Source organism: Taudactylus pleione, unplaced genomic scaffold (genome assembly GCF_031769625.1).
Source record: "Taudactylus pleione unplaced genomic scaffold, aTauple2 ptg001664l, whole genome shotgun sequence".
Classification (NCBI taxonomy): Eukaryota; Metazoa; Chordata; class Amphibia; order Anura; family Myobatrachidae; genus Taudactylus; species Taudactylus pleione.
This window is the reverse complement of record NW_028286061.1, coordinates 340754-364571: the sequence shown is the minus strand read 5'-3', so window position 1 is coordinate 364571 and position 23818 is coordinate 340754. Positions and strand designations below refer to the sequence as shown.

The 23818-nt window shown below is 47.4% G+C and overlaps 1 protein-coding gene and 1 pseudogene across 1 annotated transcript in view; one reads left to right on the top strand and one right to left on the bottom strand.

The window, feature by feature from the left end:
- The window catches only part of ACAP1 (ArfGAP with coiled-coil, ankyrin repeat and PH domains 1), a 449099-nt gene that overhangs the window by 410945 nt on the left and 14336 nt on the right, over nucleotides 1-23818 (bottom strand). The gene's annotated exons all lie outside the window — the stretch shown is intronic.
- Nucleotides 13101-14357, top strand: LOC148441993 (uncharacterized; annotated as a pseudogene).

Here is a 23818-nt window from a genome sequence, read left to right as displayed (position 1 = left end):
TGTGTCAGTGTGTCAGTGTACAGGAGTGTGTCAGTGTACAGGAGTGTGTCAGTGTACAGGAGTGTGTCAGTGTACAGGAGTGTGTCAGTGTGTCAGTGTATAGGAGTGTGTCAGTGTGCTGTGTACAGGAGTGTGTCAGTGTACAGGAGTGTGTCAGTGTACAGGAGTGTGTCAGTGTGTCAGTGTACAGGAGTGTGTCAGTGTACAGGAGTGTGTCAGTGTGTCAGTGTACAGGAGTGTGTCAGTGTACAGGAGTGTGTCAGTGTGTCAGTGTACAGGAGTGTGTCAGTGTACAGGAGTGTGTCAGTGTGTCAGTGTACAGGAGTGTGTCAGTGTACAGGAGTGTGTCAGTGTGTCAGTGTACAGGAGTGTGTCAGTGTACAGGAGTGTGTCAGTGTGTCAGTGTATAGGAGTGTGTCAGTGTGCTGTGTACAGGAGTGTGTCAGTGTACAGGAGTGTGTCAGTGTACAGGAGTGTGTCAGTGTGTCAGTGTACAGGAGTGTGTCAGTGTGTCAGTGTACAGGAGTGTGTCAGTGTGTCAGTGTATAGGAGTGTGTCAGTGTGCTGTGTACAGGAGTGTGTCAGTGTACAGGAGTGTGTCAGTGTGTCAGTGTACAGGAGTGTGTCAGTGTACAGGAGTGTGTCAGTGTGTCAGTGTACAGGAGTGTGTCAGTGTACAGGAGTGTGTCAGTGTGCTGTGTACAGGAGTGTGTCAGTGTGCTGTGTACAGGAGTGTGTCAGTGTGTCAGTGTACAGGAGTGTGTCCGTGTGTCAGTGTACAGGAGTGTGTCAGTGTACAGGAGTGTGTCAGAGTGCTGTGTACAGGAGTGTGTCAGTGTACAGGAGTGTGTCAGTGTGCTGTGTACAGGAGTGTGTCAGTGTACAGGAGTGTGTCACTGTACAGGAGTGTGTCAGTGTACAGGAGTGTGTCAGTGTACAGGAGTGTGTCAGTGTGCTGTGTACAGGAGTGTGTCAGTGTACAGGAGTGTGTCAGTGTACAGGAGTGTGTCAGTGTACAGGAGTGTGTCAGTGTGCTGTGTACAGGAGTGTGTCAGTGTGCTGTGTACAGGAGTGTGTCAGTGTACAGGAGTGTGTCAGTGTGCTGTGTACAGGAGTGTGTCAGAGTGCTGTGTACAGGAGTGTGTCAGTGTACAGGAGTGTGTCAGTGTGCTGTGTACAGGAGTGTGTCAGTGTACAGGAGTGTGTCAGTGTACAGGAGTGTGTCAGTGTGCTGTGTACAGGAGTGTGTCAGTGTACAGGAGTGTGTCAGTGTACAGGAGTGTGTCCGTGTGTCAGTGTACAGGAGTGTGTCAGAGTGCTGTGTACAGGAGTGTGCTGTGTACAGGAGTGTGTCAGTGTACAGGAGTGTGTCAGTGTACAGGAGTGTGTCAGTGTGCTGTGTACAGGAGTGTGTCAGTGTACAGGAGTGTGTCAGTGTACAGGAGTGTGTCTGTGTGCTGTGTACAGGAGTGTGTCAGTGTACAGGAGTGTGTCAGTGTGTCAGTGTACAGGAGTGTGTCAGTGTACAGGAGTGTGTCAGTGTGCTGTGTACAGGAGTGTGTCAGTGTACAGGAGTGTGTCAGTGTACAGGAGTGTGTCAGTGTGTCAGTGTACAGGAGTGTGTCAGTGTACAGGAGTGTGTCAGTGTACAGGAGTGTGTCAGTGTGCTGTGTACAGGAGTGTGTCAGTGTGCTGTGTACAGGAGTGTGTCAGTGTACAGGAGTGTGTCAGTGTGCTGTGTACAGGAGTGTGTCAGTGTACAGGAGTGTGTCAGTGTATAGGAGTGTGTCAGTGTGCTGTGTACAGGAGTGTGCTGTGTACAGGAGTGTGTCAGTGTACAGGAGTGTGTCAGTGTGTCAGTGTACAGGAGTGTGTCAGTGTACAGGAGTGTGTCAGTGTACAGGAGTGTGTCAGTGTGCTGTGTACAGGAGTGTGTCAGTGTACAGGAGTGTGTCAGTGTACAGGAGTGTGTCCGTGTGTCAGTGTACAGGAGTGTGTCAGTGTACAGGAGTGTGTCAGTGTGTCAGTGTACAGGAGTGTGTCAGTGTACAGGAGTGTGTCAGTGTACAGGAGTGTGTCAGTGTGCTGTGTATAGGAGTGTGTCAGTGTATAGGGGTGTGTCAGTGTATAGGGGTGTGTCAGTGTACAGGAGTGTGTCAGTGTACAGGAGTGTGTCAGTGTATAGGAGTGTGTCAGTGTGTCAGTGTACAGGAGTGTGTCAGTGTACAGGAGTGTGTCAGTGTACAGGAGTGTGTCCGTGTGTCAGTGTACAGGAGTGTGTCAGTGTACAGGAGTGTGTCAGTGTACAGGAGTATGTCAGTGTGCTGTGTACAGGAGTGTGTCAGTGTACAGGAGTGTGTCAGTGTGCTGTGTACAGGAGTGTGTCAGTGTACAGGAGTGTGTCAGTGTGTCAGTGTACAGGAGTGTGTCAGTGTACAGGAGTGTGTCAGTGTGCTGTGTACAGGAGTGTGTCAGTGTGCTGTGTACAGGAGTGTGTCAGTGTGTCAGTGTACAGGAGTGTGTCAGTGTGTCAGTGTACAGGAGTGTGTCAGTGTGTCAGTGTACAGGAGTGTGTCAGTGTGCTGTGTACAGGAAAGTGTCAGTGTGCTGTGTACAGGAGTGTGTCAGTGTATAGGAGTGTGTCAGTGTGCTGTGTACAGGAGTGTGTCAGTGTATAGGAGTGTGTCAGTGTATAGGAGTGTGTCAGTGTGCTGTGTACAGGAGTATGTCAGGGTGCTGTGTACAGGAGTGTGTCAGTGTATAGGAGTGTGTCAGTGTGCTGTGTACAGGAGTGTGTCAGTGTACAGGAGTGTGTCAGTGTACAGGAGTGTGTCAGTGTATAGGAGTGTGTCAGTGTGTCAGTGTACAGGAGTGTGTCAGTGTGCTGTGTACAGGAGTGTGTCAGTGTATAGGAGTGTGTCAGTGTACAGGAGTGTGTCAGTGTGCTGTGTACAGGAGTGTGTCAGTGTGCTGTGTACAGGAGTGTGCTGTGTACAGGAGTGTGTCAGTGTACATTAGTGTGTCAGTGTGCTGTGTACAGGAGTGTGCTGTGTACAGGAGTGTGCTGTGTACAGGAGTGTGTCAGTGTACATTAGTGTGTCAGTGTGCTGTGTACAGGAGTGTGCTGTGTACAGGAGTGTGTCAGTGTACATTAGTGTGTCAGTGTGTCAGTGTACAGGAGTGTGTCAGTGTGTCAGTGTACAGGAGTGTGTCAGTGTGCTGTGTACAGGAGTGTGTCAGTGTACAGGAGTGTGTCAGTGTACATTAGTGTGTCAGTGTGTCAGTGTACAGGAGTGTGCTGTGTACAGGAGTGTGTCAGTGTACATTAGTGTGTCAGTGTGCTGTGTACAGGAGTGTGTCAGTGTGCTGTGTATAGGAGTGTGTCAGTGTGCTGTGTATAGGAGTGTGTCAGTGTGCTGTGTATAGGAGTGTGTCAGTGTGCTGTGTATAGGAGTGTGTCAGTGTGCTGTGTATAGGAGTGTGTCAGTGTGCTGTGTATAGGAGTGTGTCAGTGTGCTGTGTATAGGAGTGTGTCAGTGTGCTGTGTATAGGAGTGTGTCAGTGTGCTGTGTATAGGAGTGTGTCAGTGTGCTGTGTATAGGAGTGTGTCAGTGTGCTGTGTATAGGAGTGTGTCAGTGTGCTGTGTATAGGAGTGTGTCAGTGTGCTGTGTATAGGAGTGTGTCAGTGTGCTGTGTATAGGAGTGTGTCAGTGTGCTGTGTATAGGAGTGTGTCAGTGTGCTAGCATCCCATAGGCAGACATGTCCACGAAATACCCCTCCTGCAACTGAAAACCCATAAAACAGAAGGATTCTGGATGAACAGGCAACAGGTGGAAAGCCGACTCAACATCAATCTTTGCCAGCAAAGCTGCAACACTCACACACTGCTACACACACACAGCACACTGACGCACTACAATACACAGCACACTGACACACTACAATACACAGCACACTGACGCACTACAATACACAGCACACTGACACACTCCTGTACACTGACACACTCCTGTACACTGCACACTGACACACTCCTGCACACTGACACACTCCTGTACACTGCACACTGACACACTCCTGTACACGGCACACTGACACACTCCTGTACACGGCACACTGACACACCTATACACGGCACACTGACACACTCCTGTACACGGCACACTGACACACTCCTGTACACGGCACACTGACACACTCCTGTACACTGACACACACCTATACACGGCACACTCCTGTACATGGACACACTCCTGTACACGGCACACTGACACACTCCTGTACACGGCACACTGACACACTCCTGTACACGGCACACTGACACACTCCTGTACACGGCACACTGACACACCTATACACGCCACACTGACACACTCCTGTACACTGACACACACCTATACACAGCACACTGACACACTTCTGTACACTGACACACACCTATACACAGCACACTGACACACTCCTGTACACAGCACACTGACACACTCCTGTACACAGCACACTGACACACTCCTGTACACGGCACACTGACACACTCCTGTACACGGCACACTGACACACCTATACATGGCACACTGACACACTCCTGTACACGGCACACTGACACACTCCTGTACACGGCACACTGACACACCTATACACGGCACACTGACACACTCCTGTACACGGCACACTGACACACTCCTGTACACGGCACACTGACACACCTATACACGGCACACTGACACACTCCTGTACACTGACACACACCTATACACAGCACACTGACACACTTCTGTACACTGACACACACCTATACACAGCACACTGACACACTCCTGTACACAGCACACTGACACACTCCTGTACACAGCACACTGACACACTCCTGTACACGGCACACTGACACACTCCTGTACACGGCACACTGACACACCTATACATGGCACACTGACACACTCCTGTACACGGCACACTGACACACCTATACACGGCACACTGACACACTCCTGTACATGGCACACTGACACACTCCTGTACACGGCACACTGACACACTCCTATACACGGCACACTGACACACTCCTGTATACGGCACACTGACACACTCCTGTACACGGCACACTGACACACTCCTGTACCCTGACACACTCCTGTACACGGCACACTGACACACTCCTGTACACGGCACACTGACACACTCCTGTACACTGACACACACCTATACACGGCACACTGACACACTCCTATATACGGCACACTGACACACTCCTGTACACGGCACACTGACACACTCCTGTACACGGCACACTGACACACTCCTGTACACGGCACACTGACACACTCCTGTACACTGACACACACCTATACACGGCACACTCCTGTACACAGACACACTCCTGTACACGGCACACTGACACACTCCTGTACACGGCACACTGACACACTCCTGTACACTGACACACACCTATACACAGCACACTGACACACTTCTGTACACTGACACACACCTATACACGGCACACTCCTGTACACGGACACACTCCTGTACACAGCACACTGACACACTCCTGTACACAGCACACTGACACACTCCTGTACACGGCACACTGACACACTCCTGTACACGGCACACTGACACACTCCTGTACACGGCACACTGACACACTCCTGTACACGGCACACTGACACACTCCTGTACACGGCACACTGACACACCTATACACGGCACACTGACACACTCCTGTACACGGCACACTGACACACTCCTGTACACGGCACACTGACACACTCCTGTACACGGCACACTGACACACTCCTGTATACGGCACACTGACACACTCCTGTACACGGCACACTGACACACTCCTGTACCCTGACACACTCCTGTACACGGCACACTGACACACTCCTGTACACGGCACACTGACACACTCCTGTACACTGACACACACCTATACACGGCACACTGACACACTCCTATACACAGCACACTGACACACTCCTATACACAGCACACTGACACACTCCTATACACAGCACACTGACACACTCCTATACACGGCACACTGACACACTCCTGTACACAGCACACTGACACACTCCTGTACACGGCACACTGACACACTCCTGTACACAGCACACTGACACACCTATACACAGCACACTGACACACCTATACACAGCACACTGACACACTCCTGTACACTGACACACTATTGTACACAGGACACTGGCACACTCCTGTAGACAGGACACTGACACACTCCTGTACACAGCACACTGACACACTCTTGTACACAGCACACTGACACACTCCTGTACACTGACACACTCCTGTACACAGCACACTGACACACTCCTGTACACTGACACACTCCTGTACACTGACACACTCCTGTACACTGACATTGGGGTGTTTCTGCTGGCACAGGGGAGATGGTCCTGGTTCATTACCTGGACGATTTCCTCTATATCGGGCTGGCTGGTTCCCCTCGGTGTGCGTGTTTGCTTTTTTGGGTCCAGGCACTATTTGCGGAGCTAGGTTTGCCCATTGCCCATGACAAAACCGAGGGCCCGGTCACTCGCCCGTCCTTCCTCGGTATAGAAATAGACACGGCTATGGGTTGCTGTCGGCTCCCGGACAACAAGGTTCAGAAACTGCAGGCAGCTATCACGGCGAGGCTGCTGGCCGGTAAGGTGACACTATGTCAAGCGCAGTCTCTCTTGGGGTGCTTTAACGTGTAGGGTGATTCCTATGGGTAGGGTTTTTTGACGCAAATTGGAGAGGGCCACTGCGGGTTTGCGTAGTCCGCATTGTTTTTTGCGTCTGTCCACGGAGCTAAAATGGGACCTGCGTGTTTAGTCCGTTTTCCTGTCGGCTTTTAATGGGGTGTCCATTTGGCCATTGCCATCGCTATCGCGTAATAATTCGGACTTACAGCTTTTCACGGATGCTGCCGGCTCTTCCAGTTTTGGGGCTTATCTAGATGGGTCATGGTGCGCGGCCCCTTGGTCGGCATCTTGGGTTGGAGACGGCTTGACCAGGAATCTATTTCTACTCGAGCTTTTTCCAATCGTTGTGGCTGCAGAAATTTGGGGGGAGCGCCTGCGCAACTCTAGCATAGTATTCTGGTGCGACAACCTGGTGGTTGGTCCAGGCTATTAACCGTCGGTGATCATCCTCCCTGCCGGTTCTTTGTTTGCGCGCTAGATTGGTGCTGCGTTGCTTGGTGTGTAACATTAGCTTTTGGGCTAAGCACATCCCTGGGGTAGGTAATGTGGTTGCAGATGCCCTTTCTAGGTTTCATTGGGTCAGCACTGCTGGGAGATAATTGTCCTAATTATGTCTGGTGGGTCATCAGGCCGGATTGGAGGAACTAGCGAGGCGGTCTGTTGCCCCTGGGACTTTGCGTTCATATGAAGCTGCTTGGCGTGAGTGGGATGAATATTGCCTCTCCCTGGGAATGGAGGTAGGAGTCGGCATCGGTTGATGCACTCTTTTCTCTGGTCCTATTTTGAGGCTTGTCGTTCCTTGTCGTTGGTGCGTAAGTGATTAGCGGAGGTGGCTTTTTTCTCTAGCATGATAGATCTTGATTTGTTGCCACGTCTATTGAAGGCGTGTGCTTCTCGCAGTTTGAAGTTCATTTGTTGAAATTAACTTTTGCCATGGCGTTTCACGGTGCTTTTCAGGTTAGTGAGTTGGTGGCGCCTGCACGCACTGCGGCATCTGCGCTGCTTCTTTGGGACGTATTGTGCGGTGAGAATTCTCTCTTGTGTAAGATACGTCGCTCTAATACTGACCAGATTGGTCGGGGTCGCTGGCTAGCTTTGCAGAGGTGTCAGGACATCAGGATCTGTCCGGTGTTTCTGGCGCATGCATATTTTCAGCAGCGTCCAGAGTGTGGAGAAGCGTGGTTGGTGCATCAGGATGGGGTTCCAGTTAGTACATAACAATTTGGTCAGTTTTTGCAGCAGTGTATGGCGGATCTCGGTCTCCCTTCACATGAATATGGCGCTCATTCATTCCGAATTGGGGCTGCCACGTCTGCTGCTGCTGATGATTTTCAGTCAGAGATTCAGGCTCTGGGTGGGTGGAAATCCGGAGCATTCCGTCATTATGTGCGTACGGGCAGGGTGCTTGCTAGCGAATTTTCAGCATGGTGACCAGGGGTTTAGACTACTTGATTCAGGGGTTCGGAGGGATTTAAATTTTTTCCTACAGAGGCAACAGCTAGTTTCCCTATAAAATAGAAAAGATCCTTGTAGGTTTTGTTGTTACCTCCAGCCTGGTTGGCATGCCCCTGTTTTTGTCACTAACATCGTTATTGTTGTTTTATGTTGTCCTGTCTGCGGATGGCAGGTGTGCGTGGTGTGGTTTGAGAGTTATAGTTTATTCAATAAAGGTATTGAAGAACCCATATTATTTTTCTTACAGGATTGTATGATGATAGGCCAGTCTGGATCATTGGCCATTCATTTATTTATTGGGCCAATAAATCGTCTGTTGCACATAACTCACGTTCTTTTGCTTCGGCTCCCAGTGTTAGGTGGTTGGGTATTAGAGGAATGCAGTGGCCTGAGCTGAGAGGGCGCCTGGTGTCTGCAGTGCGAATTGGTCGGCTGAAGTTGTGGATTGTGTACTTGGATGGCAATGATCTGGGTAAGGGTACGTCTTTAGATCTTCGGTGGGCTATGGTGCATGATTTTGAGCTGTTGCATCATGAGTGGCCTTTTTGTAAGTGGGTGTGGTCAGCTGTAATTCCTTGCCGTAAGTGGTGATCCTGCAAGTCTGGTATTGTGATGGAAGAGGCGCGGTGGAGGGTGAACACTGCGGTGTCTCGATGTCTGTTGTCAATGGGTGGCGAAGTGGTGGTTCATGGCGCAATTGGGTTCAAAGGCGTGCGTTTGTAGAGGTCTGACAAGGTCCATTTGTTGGAAGCAGGTTTGCTTCTATTTGTGGAGGTGTTGTTTAGGGTAGTGATGGAGTTGGTTTCGTTTATTTGGTGGCGCCCTGCGGCTTGAGTTGCCTCGCTTTGGCGGAAAGAATGGTAGTGTGCTTCTAGTTATATGGGTGCGCTCTCCTTGATCAATGATAAGCCAAACCCATGCCTACAGGGAAATGAGACAGCCTGTCCGGGCGTGCTTTATGCTGGAGAGTTGAACACCAATGAGTGATATAATTGGTCTGCATGTGTTTTGTGGGATTGTCCGTTCTTTGTTGTCCGACACCATACTAACTTTAAGCTCATAATCAATTTCAATTGGCAACTTCTAATTATCTAATTAGATAGCCCAAATTCAATATTTTATTATTATTAATATTTTGATGTCAAATAAATTTGACCTTTAATTTTAAATCCATCTCCTGTTGTCCCTGTGTTTAGTTTAGATAAGTTTTAGTTGTGTTATGTGCACTATACCTTACAGACTTATCAACCATAGGGAGTTTAGGGGTTAACAGGGACTCTTTCTATAGCCCCAGGGGAGCCAACCCCCTTATCAACATGATTAAGTTGCTTTGTACTAATGTTGCCTTTGCAAGACTGGCCGACACGTGAAATCCACAGGGGGGAGTAAGGAACAACAGATTCACTAACTGCTCTGTAGCCATCCCTGTATTCACACTGCCCAATACCGGCCCCTGTATTCACACCGCTCAATACCGGCCCCTGCATTCACACCGCCCAATACCGGCCCCTGCATTCACACCGCCCAATACCGGCCCCTGCATTCACACCGCCCAATACCGGCCCCTGCATTCACACCGCCCAATACCGGCCCCTGCCTTCACACCGCCCAATACCGGCCCCTGCATTCACACCGCCCAATACCGGCCCCTGCATTCACACCGCCCAATACCAGGGCTCAGGGGTGTCACCTCATAGTGGGAAAATCAGAGGATTTAAAATGACTAAAACTAAGAGGGGTGGAGAGGAGTGGGGTGGGGTAGCATGGGGTGGGGTGGAGTGGGGTGGAGTGCCACCTAGCCTGAGCGGCAGGACTTGGTACAGGAGTTGGGAGATCCTGCTGTCCACAGACCTTGCATTAGGAAGAAGCCATCTCCCTGAGAAGCGTGGAGCACAGAGCAGCCTATCCCAGGCGCAGCGTTCCCCCAGCCCAGGAGGGTAAGTGTGATGCAGTAACTGCTCCCATGTCTAATACTAAGGGGCTTCTGCTTTAGGAACATGGTGGGATCCTCAAAGTTTAGCTAATACTACTAGTAATTCTGTATAGTTTGTGTATAGTGTCTGTATGGTTTATATAGTGTATATAGTGTATATAGCGTGTATATAGTCTGCACAGTGCTGTTTTTACATGACTATCGATTTTTCGGGTAAGCCCCGGCACCCCCAGTAATTAGGCATTTCTCCCACATTCCTGCCCACTTACTAGTGAAGGCTTCAAATTGGGGAGAATTTCTACAGCGATCGTGGATCCCCTGTGTAGGGGGTGGGGCTTAATAATGCGATTCTGCAAGAATCTCATCATTTGGCTCTGCCCCTATTTAAATCTGAGCAAGTTGTGGCCATTTACAGTGAAATGGGTGGTGCTTAATGATGCAGACCATCATGTCCTGCCCCCCCATTGCCAACCAGCTGCTTCTCCTCCCCGGACTTCTACCAGGGAGGAGCAAACAATAGGCGGCAAGTGTGTGTAATAAAGGTAACATTGTACCTGTACTATTGTGTCATTCTGTGCAATCCAAAGGAACCGGGGTACTGTGCAATACAAAGGGACTCCTAAAGGGACTGGGGTACTGTGCAATCCAAAGGAACTCCTAAAGGAAGTGGGGTACTGTGCAATCCAAAGGAACTCCTAAAGGGACCAGTGTACTGTGCAATCCAAAGGAACCGGGGTACTGTGCAATCCAAAGGAACTCCTAAAGGGACCAGTGTACTGTGCAATCCAAAGGAACCGGGGTACTGTGCAATCCAAAGGAACTCCTAAAGGGACCAGTGTACTGTGCAATCCAAAGGAACCGGGGTACTGTGCAATACAAAGGGACTCCTAAAGGGACCGGGGTACTGTGCAATCCAAAGGAACTCCTAAAGGAACCGGGGTACTGTGCAATCCAAAGGAACTCCTAGAGGGACCGGGGTACTGTGCAATCCAAAGGAACTCCTAGAGGGACCGGGGTACTGTGCAATCCAAAGGAACTCCTAAAGGAACCGGGGTACTGTGCAATCCAAAGGAACTCCTAAAGGAACCGGGGTACTGTGCAATCCAAAGGAACTCCTAAAGGGACCGGGGTACTGTGCAATCCAAAGGGACTCCTAAAGGGATCGGGGTACTGTGCAATCCAAAGGAACTCCTAAAGGGACCGGGGTACTGTGCAATCCAAAGGAACTCCTAAAGGGACCGGGGTACTGTGCAATCCAAAGGAACTCCTAAAGGAAGCGGGGTACTGTGCAATCCAAAGGGACTCCTAAAGGGACCGGGGTACTGTGCAATCCAAAGGAACTCCTAAAGGGAGCGGGGTACTGTGCAATCCACAGGAACTCCTAAAGGAAGCGGGGTACTGTGCAATCCAAAGGGACTCCTAAAGGAACCGGGGTACTGTGCAATCCAAAGAAACTCCTAAAGGGACCGGGGTACTGTGCAATCCAAAGGAACTCCTAAAGGAAGCGGGGTACTGTGCAATCCAAAGGAACTCCTAAAGGAAGCGGGGTACTGTGCAATCCAAAGGGACTCCTAAAGGGACCGGGGTACTGTGCAATCCAAAGGAACTCCTAAAGGAACCGGGGTACTGTGCAATCCAAAGGAACCGGGGTACTGTGTAATCCAAAGGAACTCCTAAAGGGACCGGGGTACTGTGCAATGCAAAGGAACTCCTAAAGGAACCGGGGTACTGTGCAATCCAAAGGGATCTGGGCACTGTGCAAGGCGGCGAAGGATGAAGGGCGAAAATAACGCATGCATAAACCTGGTATCCTCACATCTGGTGGCAAGCAGTGGGGATCGCACAGCCTGAAGGTGGGAGAGATAGGGGTTCATATCATGGTATGACCAGACTCTGAGCTACTACTGGCCAGTTACTGGCTATTGTGTATTCACTTTGGATGGACCAGGAAACCATAATTCCTAGCAGAGGGTCCCCAGAGGTAGTGAGAGAGGAACATGTGTGAGGACATTAAGTGAGGGTGAAATTCCGTCTGAGTTTCGGTTTGTCCAGGGGGGACATACACTGCAAGCGAGGGAACAGAGGAGTGTGCCATGTCCCAGGAACAGAAGATGCAGTGAGGGGTGTCCAGCAAAGTGATGCAGACAGGGGCATATCTAGAATGGGTGCAGGGTGTGCGGGGAACACTGGCCCCCTCCTCTCTAGAAATGCCCCTGGATGCAGACCTATAACCATTGTGTTAAATAATTAATTTCTACATAGGCATTTAAGTTGTAACACACACATATACCCTGTGCTAGGCCCATTGAGGTCTTTGCATATAATGGTCAAATCACTTTGAGGTCAAACAAGCTATAACCTCAGGGCCCTAGCTTGTACCTGTCACTATCAGAGATGTATAATGAGCCAGTCATAGCTTACATGGTGTTATCAGTAGATAGCCACATTCCATTGTAAGATGTGTAGAGATGCTAAGCATTATGGGTAATCTGAGATTCGACATAAAGGAGCTTTGAGAGTTTATCTCCAGACATACTAGGACACGTCATTGCTGTATTTCTTTGTCTGAGTATATCTTAGTGCATACAGAGCATGTGCAAGAGAGATAAGTTTGGTCAATGCTATATTGTAGCAATCAGTGCTTGATACTTAGTTTGTAACTAATATGGGCTTAATATCCGGAAAACAAGCTCCCCATATTCTGGTGTATAAATCAAGACATAGACAAAGACTTTTTGGCTCGTGCATGGACCGGAGACTGCAGTATATGGTGCCTGCAGTGTATATTGAACTACCTGGGCATTATTAAAACGAGGGCTACCCAGATGAAGATGAAGTACATCTTATGTTGAAGATGATGAATTACTGGTGTCATCTGAATACATAGACAAAAGTTGAGTATACTTTGTATGTTAATTGTTTGTTACTTGTAAATAAAGTGTGTTCATTTGTACTCCCTCAAATGGTCATATGTGTGTACTATTCATTTCGATCAGAATGAAACCCACCGTTATGCAAGACCGAAGGCCTACTTTCACAGCCCATTTGGAAAATGGCCCCAAGAAAGGGGAAGAAGTGCCCCAAGTCTCTCAGGACAGTGAAGTTTGTGGAGGAGAAATCATCCTTGGGTTGGCATGCTGAGGAATGGGACCTGAGAAGTCCCTCCCAATACTCCCAAATGGGCTGCATCTTTGGGGATGAAGTGTGTCAGTAGACTCGCTTGTGGACAGAAGCCACTATAGAGGAGAAAATGGAAAACCTGACAGATGAGTTCATGCAGTGTAAAAGTGATTCTGCAGAAGAAGATCTGCTGGACACATTGGAGTGGAAACAGTTCATGACAGAAGTAAGTAGCTCCATGTGCCAGATATGGCAGAGAAGCCAAGCCGCTAAGGCCAGAGCACTGGCTAGAATGGTTCATGGGAAGAAGCCAGTGAAGAGAACCCAGAGGGAAGAGGAGAGGATGGTGCCACCCGGGTGGATGACCAAGGGGTCCACTGCAGGGTCACAAGGTGAGGTGACAGAAGAAATGCTGGTGGCCGAATCCATTATCCATTAGCAAAAATGAGACCTAATTGCAGAATGGCCACTCCACAGCCACATCCCGGCCCACGGCTGCACACACCACACTCTTATCCGATGGATGCATGATCAGCAGGAGAACCCAATCAATGCCTTCAGTGTGTATAGGAAATGGGTCCTTAGTCCAGAAGAGCTGAACAGTGTCCCGGAGCAGCTGCAATGTCTCCTATAATGCTTTGAGGATGCTGAGGATGAAGCAGCAGCAAAGGGACAGCTGAATTCCCCGAGGTGGGCTGGACCCCAGAAGAACTATCAGAATTCTTCCCATTTACTGAATTAAAAAATGAGGAGTGTGCTGTGGAGTGTCAGTAAAATATGGCACCAGGGCTCTGTGACTCACAAAGGCCCCTAACATCAGAGACTGTAACTCTGACAGAGCAGAACCTGGAAGAGGATGTCTATTCCCACTATAATGTGTCTGTGACTATGTTGGACCCTGATGCTGGGCTCCTGCGCGGTGCTGATGGGCAGATGCAGATGCAGCATGGAGCTGAGCCAGAGAAGGGGGTAAGGGCTGCATCAGAAAATACCCCCATAGCCGACCATAGCTCAGAGACTGTGACTATTATTGCTAAAGTTCCAATGCAAGAGGCAGAGGAGAAGGAAGCACAATGTGGCCCTTCTCCCCTCAGCTCTGGTAAGGGCCCTGAGCAGAGCAGTGAAGTAGCATGAGAGGAAAATGCAGCTGATGTATATCACACTGTGTATAAGGGCAGGAAGGACAGATAATCAGGAGAGGGCACAGATGAGGCAGATCACTGTGTGTATAAGGACAGGAAGGACAGATAATCAGGAGAGGGCACAGATGAGGCAGATCACTGTGTGTATAAGGGCAGGAAGGACAGATAATCAGGAGAGGGCACAGATGAGGCAGATCACTGTGTGTATAAGGGCAGGAAGGACAGGTAATCAGGAGAGGGCCCAGATGAGGCAGATCACTGTGTGTATAAGGGCAGGAAGGACAGGTAATCAGGAGAGGGCACAGATGAGGCAGATCACTGTGTATAAGGGCAGGAAGGACAGATAATCAGGAGAGGGCACAGATGAGGCAGATCACTGTGTGTATAAGGGCAGGAAGGACAGATAATCAGGAGAGAGCACAGATGAGGCAGATCACTGTGTATAAGGGCAGGAAGGACAGATAATCAGGAGAGGACACAGATGAGGCAGATCACTGTGTGTATAAGGGCAGGAAGGACAGATAATCAGGAGAGGGCCCAGATGAGGAAGATCACTGTGTGTATAAGGACAGGAAGGACAGATAATCAGGAGAGGGCCCAGATGAGGAAGATCACTGTGTGTATAAGGGCAGGAAGGACAGATAATCAGGAGAGGGCACAGATGAGGCAGATCACTGTGTATAAGGGCAGGAAGGACAGATAATCAGGAGAGGGTACAGATGAGGCAGATCACTGTGTGTATAAGGGCAGGAAGGACAGATAATCAGGAGAGAGCACAGATGAGGCAGATCACTGTGTATAAGGGCAGGAAGGACAGATAATCAGGAGAGGACACAGATGAGGCAGATCACTGTGTGTATAAGGGCAGGAAGGACAGATAATCAGGAGAGGACACAGATGAGGCAGATCACTGTGTGTATAAGGGCAGGAAGGACAGATAATCAGGAGAGGGCACAGATGAGGCAGATCACGGTGTGTATAAGGGCAGGAAGGACAGATAATCAGGAGAGGGCACAGATGAGGCAGATCACTGTGTGTATAAGGGCAGGAAGGACAGATAATCAGGAGAGGGTACAGATGAGGCAGATCACGGTGTGTATAAGGGCAGGAAGGACAGATAATCAGGAGAGGGCACAGATGAGGCAGATCACTGTGTGTATAAGGGCAGGAAGGACAGATAATCAGGAGAGGACACAGATGAGGCAGACCACTGTGTGTATAAGGACAGGAAGGACAGATAATCAGGAGAGGGCCCAGATGAGGAAGATCACTGTGTGTATAAGGGCAGGAAGGACAGATAATCAGGAGAGGGCACAGATGAGGCAGATCACTGTGTATAAGGGCAGGAAGGACAGATAATCAGGAGAGGGCCCAGATGAGGCAGATCACTGTGTGTATAAGGGCAGGAAGGACAGATAATCAGGAGAGGGCACAGATGAGGCAGATCACGATGTGTATTAGGGCAGGAGGGACAGATAATCAGGAGAGGGCACAGATGAGGCAGATCACAAAGTGTATTAGGGCAGGAGGGACAGATAATCAGGAGAGGGCCCAGATGAGGCAGATCACTGTGTGTATAAGGGCAGGAAGGACAGATAATCAGGAGAGGGTACAGATGAGGCAGATCACGGTGTGTATAAGGGCAGGAAGGACAGATAATCAGGAGAGGGCACAGATGAGGCAGATCACTGTGTGTATAAGGGCAGGAAGGACAGATAATCAGGAGAGGGCCCAGATGAGGCAGATCACTGTGTATAAGGGCAGGAAGGACAGATAATCAGGAGAGGGCACAGATGAGGCAGATCACTGTGTGTATAAGGGCAGGAAGGACAGATAATCAGGAGAGGGCACAGATGTGGCAGATCACTGTGTGTATAAGGGCAGGAAGGACAGGTAATCAGGAGAGGGCACAGATGAGGCAGATCACTGTGTATAAGGGCAGGAAGGACAGATAATCAGGAGAGGACACAGATGAGGCAGACCACTGTGTGTATAAGGACAGGAAGGACAGATAATCAGGAGAGAGCACAGATGAGGCAGCTCACTCTGTGTATAAGGGCAGGAAGGACAGATAATCAGGAGAGGGCACAGATGAGGCAGATCACTCTGTGTATAAGGGCAGGAAGGACAGATAATAAGGAGAGGGCACAGAGATCACTCTGTGTATAAGGGCAGGAAGGACAGATAATCAGGAGAGGGCATAGCTGAGGCAGATGACTCTGTGTATAAGGGCAGGAAGGACAGATAATCAGGAGAGGGCACAGCTGAGGCAGATCACTCAGTGTATAAGGGCAGGAGGGACATATAATCAGGAGAGGGCACAGATGAGGCAGATCACTGTGTGTATAAGGGCAGGAGGGACATATAATCAGGAGAGGGCACAGATGAGGCAGATCACTGTGTATAAGGGCAGGAAGGACAGATAATCAGGAGAGGGCACAGATGAGGCAGATCAATGTGTATAAGGGCAGGAAGGACAGATAATCAGGAGAGGGCCCAGATGAGGCAGATCTCTGTGTGTATAAGGGCAGGAAGGACAGATAATCAGGAGAGGGCACAGATGAGGCAGATCACTGTGTGTATAAGGGCAGGAAGGACAGATAATCAGGAGAGGGCACAGATGAGTCAGATCACTGTGTGTATAAGGGCAGGAAGGACAGATAATCAGGAGAGGGCACAGATGAGGCAGATCACTGTGTGTATAAGGGCAGGAGGGACAGATAATCAGGAGAGGGCACAGATGAGGCAGATCACTGTGTGTATAAGGGCAGGAAGGACAGATAATCAGGAGAGGGCACAGATGAGGCAGATCACTGTGTGTATAAGGGCAGGAAGGACAGATAATCAGGAGAGGGCACAGATGAGGCAGATCACTGTGTGTATAAGGGCAGGAAGGACAGATAATCAGGAGAGGGCACAGCTGATACAGATCACTCTGTGTGTGAGGGGAACTTGGCCCAGTATAATGCAGATGGGGTGTGTGTGTGCATCACATACTGCTGTGGACAGAACTGTGTATTGGTCATTAATGGGACCTTACAGCAATGAGTCTAACCATGTTGTATTACTGTGTGTATGCAGCTTAACTTGTAGGATGCATATGACATATGTAATGATGTTATAATGTGTGGTAAGGATGCAGGGGGAGACATCCCCCCTCCCACTGAAATGTACAGGCAGCCTGGTAACCCTGTATGCCTGCTAGTATCCCCAAGGGAACCATAGCCAGCTGAGTGACATGTGACATCACAAATTACTATGAGGGGGTAACAGTGACTGGTTTTATTGCCCTGATATGCTAAATTCCCTTGTCAGTGTAATGGAGGGGCCTTTGGCCAAAGAGGTCCCTCTGTTGGACAGCTTGGCACCGCAATCCTCACCTCTGGGATGGTATGCATGATGATCCCAGCAAAGGACCAGTCTGACGGTGAGAGCGGTCCTTTGTGGTGGAGGGACTTCTGGGTCTATGACCCAGAAGCCTCTCTGGCGTCCTTCTGCGTATGTTGTGGGGGGTGCTGGGAGGGATCTGATTGGATCCTGCTATCACAGGGGTTCCCAAACACGGTCCTCAAGGCACACTAACAGTCCAGGCTTTAAGGATAGCCATACTTGAGCACAGGTGACTTAACTTGTACCTCAGTTATTGTGATTTAACCATCTGTGCTCAAGCATGGATATTACTAAAACCAGGACTGTTAGTGTGCCTTGAGGACTGAGATTGGGAATCACTGCACTATCAGCACCTGTCGGAGAGAGTCCATAGGCTTCTATGGGTAACACCATCAGGAAAATGCTGTTACCTACCGCAGCCAAGACCCAAAGTGCATCACATTCCAACGCTTGGCGCGTATGAGAAATGGCATCCCAACTGCACTTTTACCCATGATACATCTTGCCCTCGGAGTGTGGGAAGACATGACCACTAACTGTACAGAGCATTAAAATTACCCAATACCAGTGTGCAGGGGGTCACCTTGTGGTGGTGGGAAGACATGACCACTAACTGTACAGAGCATTCATATCGCCCAATAGCAGGACTCAGGGGGTCACCTCATGGTGGAAAAACATGACCACTAACTGTACAGTGCATTCATATCACCCAATACCAGGGCTTAGTGGGTCACCTCGTGGTGGAAAAACATGACCAGTAACTGTACAGCGCATTCATATCACCCAATAGCAGGGCTCAAGGGGTCACCTCGTGGTGGGAAGACATGACCACTAACTGTACAGCTCATTCATATCACCCAATACTATGGCTCAGGGGGTCACCTTGTGTTGGGAAGACATGACCACTAACTGTACAGAGCAATCATATCACCCAATAGCAGGGCTCAGGGGGTCACCTCGTGGTGGGAAGACATGACCACTAACTGTACAGAGCATTCATATCACCCAATAGCAGGGCTCAGGGGGTCACCTCGTGGTGGGAACACATGACCACTAACTGTACAGAGCATTCATATCACCCAATACTATGGCTCAGGGGGTCACCTTGTGTTGGGAAGACATGACCACTAACTGTACAGAGCAATCATATCACCCAATAGCAGGGCTCAGGGGGTCACCTCGTGGTGGGAAGACATGACCACTAACTGTACAAAGCATTCATATCACCCAATAGCAGGACTCAGGGGGGTCACCTCGTGGTGGGAAGACATGACCACTAACTGTACAGAGCATTCATATCTCCCAATAGCAGGGCTCAGGGGGTCACCTTATGGTGGGAAGACATGACCACTAACTGTACAGAGCATTCATATCACCCAATAGCAGGGCTCAGTGGGGTCACCTCGTGGTGGGAAGACATGACCACTAACTGTACAGAGCATTCATATCACCCAATACCAGGGCTCAGGGGGTCACCTCGTGGTGGAAGACATGACCACTAACTGTACAGAGCATTCATATCACCCAATAGCAGGGCTCAGGGGGTCACCTCGTGGTGGGAAGACATGACCACTAACTGTACAGAGCATTCATATCTCCCAATAGCAGGGCTCAGGGGGTCACCTTATGGTGGGAAGACATGACCACTAACTGTACAGAGCATTCATATCACCCAATAGCAGGGCTCAGTGGGGTCACCTCGTCGTGGGAAGACATGACCACTAACTGTACAGCTCATTCATATCACCCAATAGCAGGGCTTAGGGGTCACCTCGTGGTGGGAAGACATGACCACTAACTGTACAGCACATTCATATCACCCAGTAGCAGGGCTCAGGGGGTCAATTCATGGTGGGAAGACATGACCACTAACTGTACAGCACATTCATATCACCCAATAGCAGGGCTCAGGGGGTCACCTCGTGGTGGGAAGACATGACCACTAACTATACAGAGCATTCATATCATCCAATAGCAGGGCTCAGGGGGTCACCTCGTGGTGGGAAGACATGACCACTAACTGTACAGAGCATTCATATCATCCAATAACAGGGGCTCAGGGGGTCACCTCATGGTGGGAAGACATGACCACTAACTGTACAGAGTCTTCATATCACCCAATAGCAGGACTCAGGAGGTCACCTCGTGGTGGGAAGACATGACCACTAACTGTACAGCACATTCATATCACCCAATAACAGGGCTCAGGGGGTCACTTCGTGGTGGGAAAATCAGAGGTTTTAAAATGGAAAACTGAGGGGAGTTTTTTGAATAAAGTAATTTTTATTAAACACAGAAATGTACTTAGCATAAAAAGCACATATATATGGTACACAAAGGCCATAAATACAACCTGTTACATATACCACATACATAATGTCAACATCTAACATACACTTCAAATTTATATATTTTGTAGAAACCCCTTAACAACCAAACCAAACAAAACACAAACAAATAAATTCCACAAGAATAAATATAAGTATAGAGGTGTACCACACTTACATTTCCGATATAACCGCATTAATAATACATTATGTAGAATAAGTGGTGGTTGCATTTGTAGGTAGAGTTCAACCATCTGGACCATATTTGCTCAAATGTAGAAATCGCCTTAGGAGTGAATTACATATCACGCTCATGTTCAACTGTACCATTAACTAGCGCAATCCATGCTGGGAAATCAGGACCAGATGAAGCCATCCATGAACAGGCCAAACATACCAGCCAACGCGCATAGATAAATAATATATTGAACATCACAATCACAACCATTAAGCTCACCATCCTCCCTAGCACCTATGTGAGCACCATAGTAGGAATCCCAGTAATGGAGATTGCATATTTCTTCTTAGCCCAAAATAACTGAACCACAGAACATCCCCTAACAAGATGCCAGAATGACCCTTGGGGACCACCACACTTGGGACAATGATAGGATATTCGGTCACCAAATCGCATTAAACGAACAGGAGTTAATATGTGTAATATAAATAGCTGGATGTGCTGAAATCTGATAGACGTTGTTGCTTTACGAGGACATTCCCGAGTTGCACCCCATTCCTCATAACTAACGTGTGTATCACCTTAACGATTTTGTAACCAATGATTTTCTGTCAGATTTTACCTTCAAAAAGTGAACGATCTTTACAACGATGAATGAAAAATGTTTCTTCACTTAATGAAAATCGTTATGTTGGACAGTCTGAAATTGATGATGAACGATCACTACAAACTACAAATGGGAGCGCGCTTGAACGATTATCGTTCACCGTTAGAACTCAGAAACTGATTTTTTTAGAACGATAACGACATTGTTAACGACAAATACACACACTATACACTGACATACAGATATACATACACTATACACTGACATACAGATATACATACACTATACACTGACATACAGATATACATACTATACACTGACATACAGAGATACACACTATACACTGACATACAGATATACATACTATACACTGACATACAGAGATACACACTATACACTGACATACAGATATACATACACTATACACTGACATACAGATATACATACTATACACTGACATACAGAGATACACACTATACACTGACATACAGATATACACACACTATACTCTGACGTACAGATATACACACTATACACTGACATACAGATATACACACTATACACTGACATACAGAGATACACACTATACACTGACATACAGATATACATACACTATACACTGACATACAGATATACACACTATACACTGACATACATATATATACACACACTATACACTGACATACAGATATACATACACTATACACTGACATACAGATATACACACTATACACTGACATACAGATATACACACTATACACTGACATACAGATATACACACACTATACACTGACATACAGATATACACACTATACACTGACATACAGATATACATACACTATACACTGACATACAGATACACACACTATACACTGACATACAGATACACACACTATACACTGACATACAGATATACACACTATACACTGACATACAGAGATACATACTATACACTGACATACAGAGATACACACTATACACTGACATACAGATATACATACACTATACACTGACATACAGATATACACACTATACACTGACATATATATATACACACACTATACACTGACATACAGATATACATACACTATACACTGACATACAGATACACACACTATACACTGACATACAGAGATACATACTATACACTGACATACAGAGATACACACTATACACTGACATACAGATATACATACACTATACACTGACATACAGATATACACACTATACACTGACATATATATATACACACACTATACACTGACATACAGATATACATACACTATACACTGACATACAGAGATACACACACTATACACTGACATACAGAGATACACACACTATACACTGACATACAGAGATACACACACTATACACTGACATACAGAGATACACACACTATACACTGACATACAGAGATACACACACTATACACTGACATACAGATATACACACTATACACTGACATACAGATATACACACTATACACTGACATACAGAGATACACACACTACACACTGACATACAGAGATACACACACTATACACTGACATACAGATATACACACTACACACTGACATACAGAGATACACACACTACACACTGACATACAGAGATACACACACTATACACTGACATACAGATACACACACTATACACTGACATACAGATACACACACTATACACTGACATACAGATACACACACTATACACTGACATACAGATATACACACTATACACTGACATACAGAGATACACACACTACACACTGACATACAGAGATACACACACTATACACTGACATACAGATACACACACTATACACTGACATACAGATATACACACTATACACTGACATACAGATACACATACTACACACTGACATACAGAGATACACACACTATACACTGACGTACAGAGATACATACTACACACTGACATACAGATATACACACTATACACTGACATACAGATATACACACTATACACTGACATACAGATATACACACACTATACACTGACATACAGATATACACACTATACATTGACATACAGAGATACACACACTACACACTGACATACAGAGATACACACACTATACACTGACATACAGATACACACACTATACACTGACATACAGATACACACACTATACACTGACATACAGATACACACACTATACACTGACATACAGATATACACACTATACACTGACATACAGATATACACACTATACACTGACATACAGATATACACACTATACACTGACATACAGATATACACACTATACACTGACATAGAGATATAAACACTATACACTGACATACAGATATACATACACTATACACTGACATACAGAGATACACACACTATACACTGACATACAGATATACACACTATACACTGACATACAGATATACATACACTATACACTGACATACAGATATACACACACTATACACTGACATACAGATACACACACACTATACACTGACATACAGATACACACACACTATACACTGACATACAGATATACATACACTATACACTGACATACAGATATACACACTATACACTGACATACAGATATAAACACTATACACTGACATACAGATATACACACTATACACTGACATACAGATACACACACTATACACTGACATACAGATATACACACTATACACTGACATACAGAGATACACACACTATACACTGACATACAGATACACACACTATACACTGACATACAGATATACACACACTATACACTGACATACAGATATACACACACTATACACTGACATACAGATACACATACACTATACACTGACATACAGAGATACACACTATACACTGACATACAGATATACATACTATACACTGACATACAGAGATACATACTATACACTGACGTACAGAGATACACACACTATACACTGACGTACAGAGAT